Here is a 7,037-nt window from a genome sequence, read left to right as displayed (position 1 = left end):
TTATCATAGGCTTTTTCAAAGTCAAGGCTTATGACTGATAGGTGGCTTCTAGTGGATAGGGCTGCTGTAGTCTGGTAATCTAACAGAGTTAGGCACTCAGATACTGACATTCCCTTCCGAAATCCGAGTTGTCGACTATCGAGAAGTTTGCTGTTAACCGCAAGCCACCATAGTCGGTTTGCTATGATTTTTTCTAGTACCTTAGATATGCAAGGGTTTAGAGAAATCGGTCGATATGAGTTTATGGATATTTTGGCTGTGTTGGGTTTATGGATTGGTAGTATTGTGCTGTTCTTAAAGTGCTGTGGAATGTGGCTATCGAGAATGTTATTAAATAAGTCTATAAGGCGGAGTGATACAGGGTAACTGATGTTTTTTAACATGGGATATGAAATCCGGTCAAGCCCTGGGGTCTTCCCTTTAAGGCTATTTAGTGCTGCTCTAAATTCTATGTATGAGATTTTACTTTCTATCAAAAATGACTCTGATGATGTTTCGTAGGTGGGGATTATAGCTTTTGATCGTGTCTTATTTGCTTGAAAAGAGTCGCTGAAATTAGAGTCGGAAGACGATTCTGACCAGTGGGTGGCGAAAATTTGGGCGATGGTTTTTTTATCAATAATGTTTAGGGTAGGAATAGTGGGAGAGGTTATGCAGTGAATGTCATTTCTAATCTTTCTGCCACAAAAGGTGTTGATGTTTGCCCAAATCTTTGAAGGAGATGAGCTGGGATTAATTTCCGCAGTGAAGTTTTGGAGTGAGCTACGTTTTGCTTGCTTTATTTCTCTTCTCAGTAAAGCCTTGGCTTTTTTAAACTGTATAATGTTTTCGATGTTAATACACCTTCTTAATTTGTACCATGAATTGTTTTTATTTCTTTTTAATTGGTCGAGAGTTTTACTCCACCAAGGCACAGTGTGTTTTTTATTAAAGATTGGGTTTGTTTGGGGTATTGCGATGTTGGCACTTTGCCGAATAATCTTAATGATGTTGGCGGCTTCTTGGTTAACTTGGTTGCCAATTGGTTTTTCAATGTGGTATGTCAACGTTAGAGATGTAAAGAGGGGCCAATTCGCAGAGTCTACTTTAAACTTGGGTAATCGGTGGTTCGTTCCCGTTACCTCATTTTCAAAGAGGGAAATGTGGATTGGGAAATGGTCACTTCCGTAGAGATCGAGGTCAGTTTTCCATTTAGTGAAAGTGAAAAGGTTTGGAGTTATAATTGTTAGGTCTACATGTGTCATAGTATGGTGTGTTGAGAAGTGAGTGGGAGATCCATCGTTAATTGTTATTAAGTTTGACTGGCTAACATATTTAAAAATAGTGTTGCCCTTCTTGTTATTATTCGGCGATCCCCAGCTCTGATGCCAGCTGTTGAAGTCGCCAGTTATAATAGTGTTGTCGTTAGGGTTTCCAAACATGTTTTCTAAATTGTGTAATTCAACTTTTTTGTCTGGGGCAATATACGTTGATATAAGTCGTATTTTTTGTTTGGAGTGCAAAAGTACTCCAACCGCATCGAAGTCGTTACTTAGAGTTAGAGATTCATATTGGATAGAGTTGTGGACAAGTATTGCTACTCCTCCGTGAGTGTTATTTGACGTGTTTTCGTGTATAAGTGTGAAGTTGATAGGGATAGGGATGTTATGAAGGGAGTGAAGATGGGTTTCTTGCAGGCATATGGCTTTTGGCTTATAATATTTTAATAGTAATTGAAGTTGGTCGTAATTATTTAGGTAACCGTTACAGTTCCATTGAACAATTAATATCATCAAAAATACTTATGTAAAGGGAAAATGCAAATGAAATGAGAATTAAACTTTATAAATAAGTGCTTAGAGCTCTTCTTCGGAGCTGTTGTTATTGGCTATTTTACTTAATTCTTCTGCCAGACTTAAGGAGTTAGGTTTAATTTTTTCGGTTTTGTTTTTGGCTTTTAAAGAGGGTTTTGCAATAGGGTTAGACTTATCTTTAACTTGGCTTCTAAGTTTACGATCAGTTTCTGGAATTAGTCTGTTAGAGTGGGTCATCTTGGGGGCTGCTGAAGTTTCGGTATCCATTTTTTCGTCGACGAATTCTTTTCTTGGGTTTATTGACTTCGATGAGGTACTGGGCTGGGTGTCGATGATGTCGCTGTACGATCTTATTTGGCGATTGAGTTGGTGTGCGCTAGGGTTTTTGTGTGTAGATCCTTGGGATTTGTCATTCTGTTGTGTTGGCATCATTATTTTTTCAGGTTGTTGAGCAGATGTTATCTTGGAGTACGGAGTAGGCTGATGGATATGTCGAAGATTGTATATTCTTGTTGCGGTTTTATGGTCCACTTTTTCAAGAGTCTTAATTGTTGTTATCTCTTTTTGCTTTATAAAAGCGGGGCATGATTTATCTAGGGGGCTGTGGTTGAATTGGTCATTGATGTCGTACTTGCAGTTTACACAGAATTTTGGCTTGTCGCATTCCTGGTCTTCTGTAGTATGTTCTTCTGCCGAGCAGTTCTTGCAGGCTTTATGGCTTTTACAGGCTTTAGAAGGGTGTCCAAATCGGAGGCAGTTGCGGCATTTGAGTGGGTTAGGGACATGGGGTCGAACCTTAACTCGTTCATATCCGATCATCATTGTTTCTGGTAGAATAGTTGATCCAAAAGTGACAATTATTAGTCCAGATTCCTGCAGCTCGTTGTTCCTAAACATACGAATCTTTTCAATGTTAATAACTTTTTGGTGTTTAAGTTCTTCTAATATTTCCGTTTCGTCAATGTTGAGTAGTTCGTTGGAGTAAATAACACCTTTTGAATAGTTTAAGGATTGATGTTCAGATGAGGATACGGTAAAGTCATGGAATGCTGTTAGTTTCAATAGCCTACTAGCTTGTATTAGGTTCTTGGTCTTCACTAATAAGGTTCCGTTCCGAGTTTTATTACATGACTCTACTTCGCTTCCGCATGTAAAGTCAATTACTTTTTTAATCATAAATGGTGATACGTTTTCAAATGTTTTGGTGTCTGTTCTAGTGATAGTTATAAACTTCGATTCGGTTATGGGGGTCTTGCCACAAAGTGCGGGGTAATTTAAGTCAGGCGGTTTCGTCATTTCGTTTGTGCTTGGGCTGCTGCCCGGTACACTTGCGTTTGTGTAACTGTTTTCCTGTATAATTGTTTTTGTGCTTTTTTCTTAGATCTTCTTTGTGCGCTTATTTGTTTTTACCAAACTTGGTAGAACTTTGTTTTTGTGATTGGTGGATTTACCGAAGCTCTTCCGATAGCACGTCTTTACCGATTCGTTGCTATGAGAGAACTGAAATTTTAAACTTAAACAAGCCAATTAATGGGCTTGCAATTCAAATCATTTTCAAGATTGCGGATTGCGCAATAGACTCCTTGGAAACACCATTTAAAAATAAAATCAAACGAATCATTTCCAGACCTTTTTTTCGATAATAAAACAATAATAGACATACTAAAAACGGTTTTAAAGCCAAATAACCCACACGCAATTTACACCACGGACACAAACAAAACTATAGAAGAACAAACAGAATACATCTCTGACTACCACGTCAAAAATAATCATAGAGGAATCGACGAAACCCTTAATCACATCAAGCGACATGTATACTGCCCATGTTTGAAAGAGAAAATAACCCTGTTTATAAATAGATGTGACATTTGTCAGACCTTCAAATATGACAGACAACCTCAAAAATTAATATTTTAACTAACAGAGACACCAAACAAACCACTAGACATTGTACACATAGACTTAACTCAATCAATAACAAGATCAATTTAACAGCATTGGACAAATTTTCGAAATTCGCTGAGGTCTACACCATTCCATCTCGAGATTCCATTAATATTACCAAGCACGTGATCTTTTATTTCAAGACCCATGGCATCCCTAAGACAATAGTGTGCGATCAAGGCCCCGAAGTTGCGGGAATTCTTTTCAAAGAACTCTGCAACCAATACGGAATAACAGTTGGCCATTTCTTTTGCGATTTTACGATGCTTTTATCGCAGCGACTAATCTTTTATCATCTTGATTATAAATTTTCCATTTTTGTACCTGTAATTTATAGCCAGCGTGCAAAACGAATTCAAACAACCGAATCTAGTTGTGCAGGGGACTTAATCCATACTTCAAATTAGTCATAACTGGTAAAATCTTTTCACATTAAAGGTTTTTGTTGTTTAAAAAATCCTTTAGCCTAGCTCCACAAATTGGACAAGCTTGAGATGATTTGGTTCCTGTCAATGCGTTGAGCACTTTACCATCGATAACGGTCAAATATAATCGAAAGTTGATGTTATTCATGAGAATTTTTCATGACTTCAAATTCTGTATTTAATTTTTCAATGAATTATTTTCCTGAAGTATCACATCTGTTGACTCCTTGATGAAAGCTAATTTCAAAGGACGACAATATCGAATTGATTGTGGTGTCGTATTATTCCACAATATGTTACTGGATGCATTCACAATTCTTAATGGCGTTACCGTCGTAGCCAAAAGACTTGGATCGCTGTTAATGGGTTGCTCATACGAGTATCCTTGCTTGTAGCTAGACTCTCCAGAACTACCATCAAACCCGTAGCTTAAAATGAGATCTGCAGTTAGGAAATCCGTGTCCTGATTTTGCATTGCGCTTAAAATAACCTCATTTTCTAAGGATGCAATTCGAGATTTTGTAGATGGTCCAGAAGATTTTGTAGAGGTACCTCGGCCTTTGTTTCAGATACTTTTATGTCTCTCGGCCAGCAATCTTTTTTTCGACTTCCTACCCCTCTATACGAGGGAAAAAATTGTTTTTTGTTTGGTCCCTAATTGCACAATATTGCTGTTTTGTCAGACCCTGGTCCAAAAGCAGAGCTAAAGCCTCATCAGCAGACACTTTTGTTGTGTAGGCCGCTGGCTGTTTTAAAAAATCGCGTATAGCTTTTGCTTTTGTGGACATATAGCCAACAACTTTAAAATATAGGCAAAGTCAGGTTGCGCCTTCTTTCGAGTAGCAGCACTTGCTACTTGAATTGGGAATTGTACATTTTCTGACCTTTTTGCTACCAGATCTGCTACTTCCTTTCTTTGAGTACTTTTTTTTTTACATATGTATATGGTAATTCAAACCGTCCAACAGCTCTTATTCCTTTCGTTATAACAACGGATGTTTCCGAATATAACCAGTCAGCATGTTTTCGTTTAAATTGTGTTAGGTTACATTTTAATTTTTGCCAAAACTCCGAAATTTTCCAGCTTAGGATGTTGCTTTTATATATTAGAGATTTTCCGTCGTGCTTAGAACAAGATCCACGAATTAAAGCTTTAAAACAATTAATAATGGCGTTCTTTTTTCCATTTTTTCGTCGTCTCTGCTTTCCATTTCTCGAACAATTCGCTGTTTTTGACTTTGAGGTTAGACTCTTAAAAGTTAAATTTTGCAGAAAGTTGTAGCATATCACTGTTATTATTATTCGGACCAGCTGATGGACATGCGAGGTAATACCGCACGCGTTGCTTCCGGCCTTGCTCAGATTCGGGACGATGGGTGGGTTTTTCTAAGTGTATTACTCGCAGTGCTGGCGTCGTATGCAAAAAGAATTATTAAATTTCGCGTGCTTCGGGAATTATAGGAAAAGGGCACTCAGATCCGAAAAGAACAAAAAAAAAACAAAAGGAAACATTGGGGCGATAGACAGAAAAGAATTTATGAAACAAGGCGACTTGAAAAATTGTTGCTATGGCTGTTTTTATAGCAACTGGTATTAGCCCACCCAACCTTGACCATTTTATTCCGTACAAGAAAAAATAAATAATTTCAAATGGTCCCTATTTTCAAGTTCACGTTTTAACACCCTATCATTTTTAGGTTCAGCATGACCCCCACGGCAGAAAAATTAGCAAATCATTTCAACTTCAAAACATTTTATTCATAAGACTAATTTTTTTTTCATTTAATTTCTCCATTTAAAATTGGCCTAAATCATAACTTCTAACATGAGCTTATTTATTATTTTTTTTCTTTATGTGAGAGATATGAGAATGGTGCTGTGGGTAGATAATATGTATATGTAGGTATAGGTATAGATATGTATATATTTAGAATAGGTATAATAAAAAAATATAAAATAGTATATAATAAGTATTAAAAATAAAATAGATGCGTATAATAAAGATGGAGAAGGCAAAAGTAAGGTTTTCCTTGCATGTTTTAATAAAAAAAAAGAATTTCGATGGTGAATATATGGCAGCTCAGACGGTGTTAAATTATAAGCATTGAAAAATAATTAGTTGATTGAGAATCGACATGATATTTACTTTACTGAGAGACATCGAGTTGACTTTGCGTCGATTTCTACATGCTTTTACATTTTCTTTGTTTTGCTTTTGATTTTAGAACAATTGTTGTGCAGACTTACCTCTCCATATCCAGACGGCGAAAGCGCTTTCGGCGAATCTATAGGGAGGGGTAAAGGGGCTTTTAGATCACTTTTTGTTTTTTTTTTCTTTTTATTATTGATCACTTGATTTCACCTGGCAAGGGCATAATTATACCCGTTACTCGTAGAGTAAAAGGGTATACTAGATTCGTTGAAAAGTATGTAACAGGCAGAAGGAAGCGTTTCCGACCATATAAAGTATATATATTCTTGATCAGGATCAGTAGCCGAGTCGATCTGGCCATGTCCGTCTGTCCGTCCGTCTGTCCGTCCGTCTGTCCGTCTGTCCGTCCGTATGAACGTCGAGATCTCAGGAACTACAAAAGCTAGAAAGTTGAGATTAAGTATACAGACTCCAGGGACATAGACGCAGCGCAAGTTTGTCGATTCAGGTTGCCACGCCCACTCTAACGCCCACAAACCGCCCAAAGCTGCCACGCCCACACTTTTGAAAATTGTTTTGATATTTTTTCATTTTTGTATTAGTCTTGTAAATTTCTATCGATTTGCAAAAAAACTTTTTGCCACGCCCACTCTAACGCCCACAAACCGCCCAAAGCTGCCACGCCCACACTTTTGAAAAATGTTTTGATATTTTTTCATT

This window comes from Drosophila yakuba, chromosome X (assembly GCF_016746365.2).
Source record: "Drosophila yakuba strain Tai18E2 chromosome X, Prin_Dyak_Tai18E2_2.1, whole genome shotgun sequence".
NCBI lineage: Eukaryota > Metazoa > Arthropoda > Insecta > Diptera > Drosophilidae > Drosophila > Drosophila yakuba.
The sequence above is the reverse complement of the archived record's forward strand: the minus strand, read 5'-3'. Positions refer to the sequence as shown.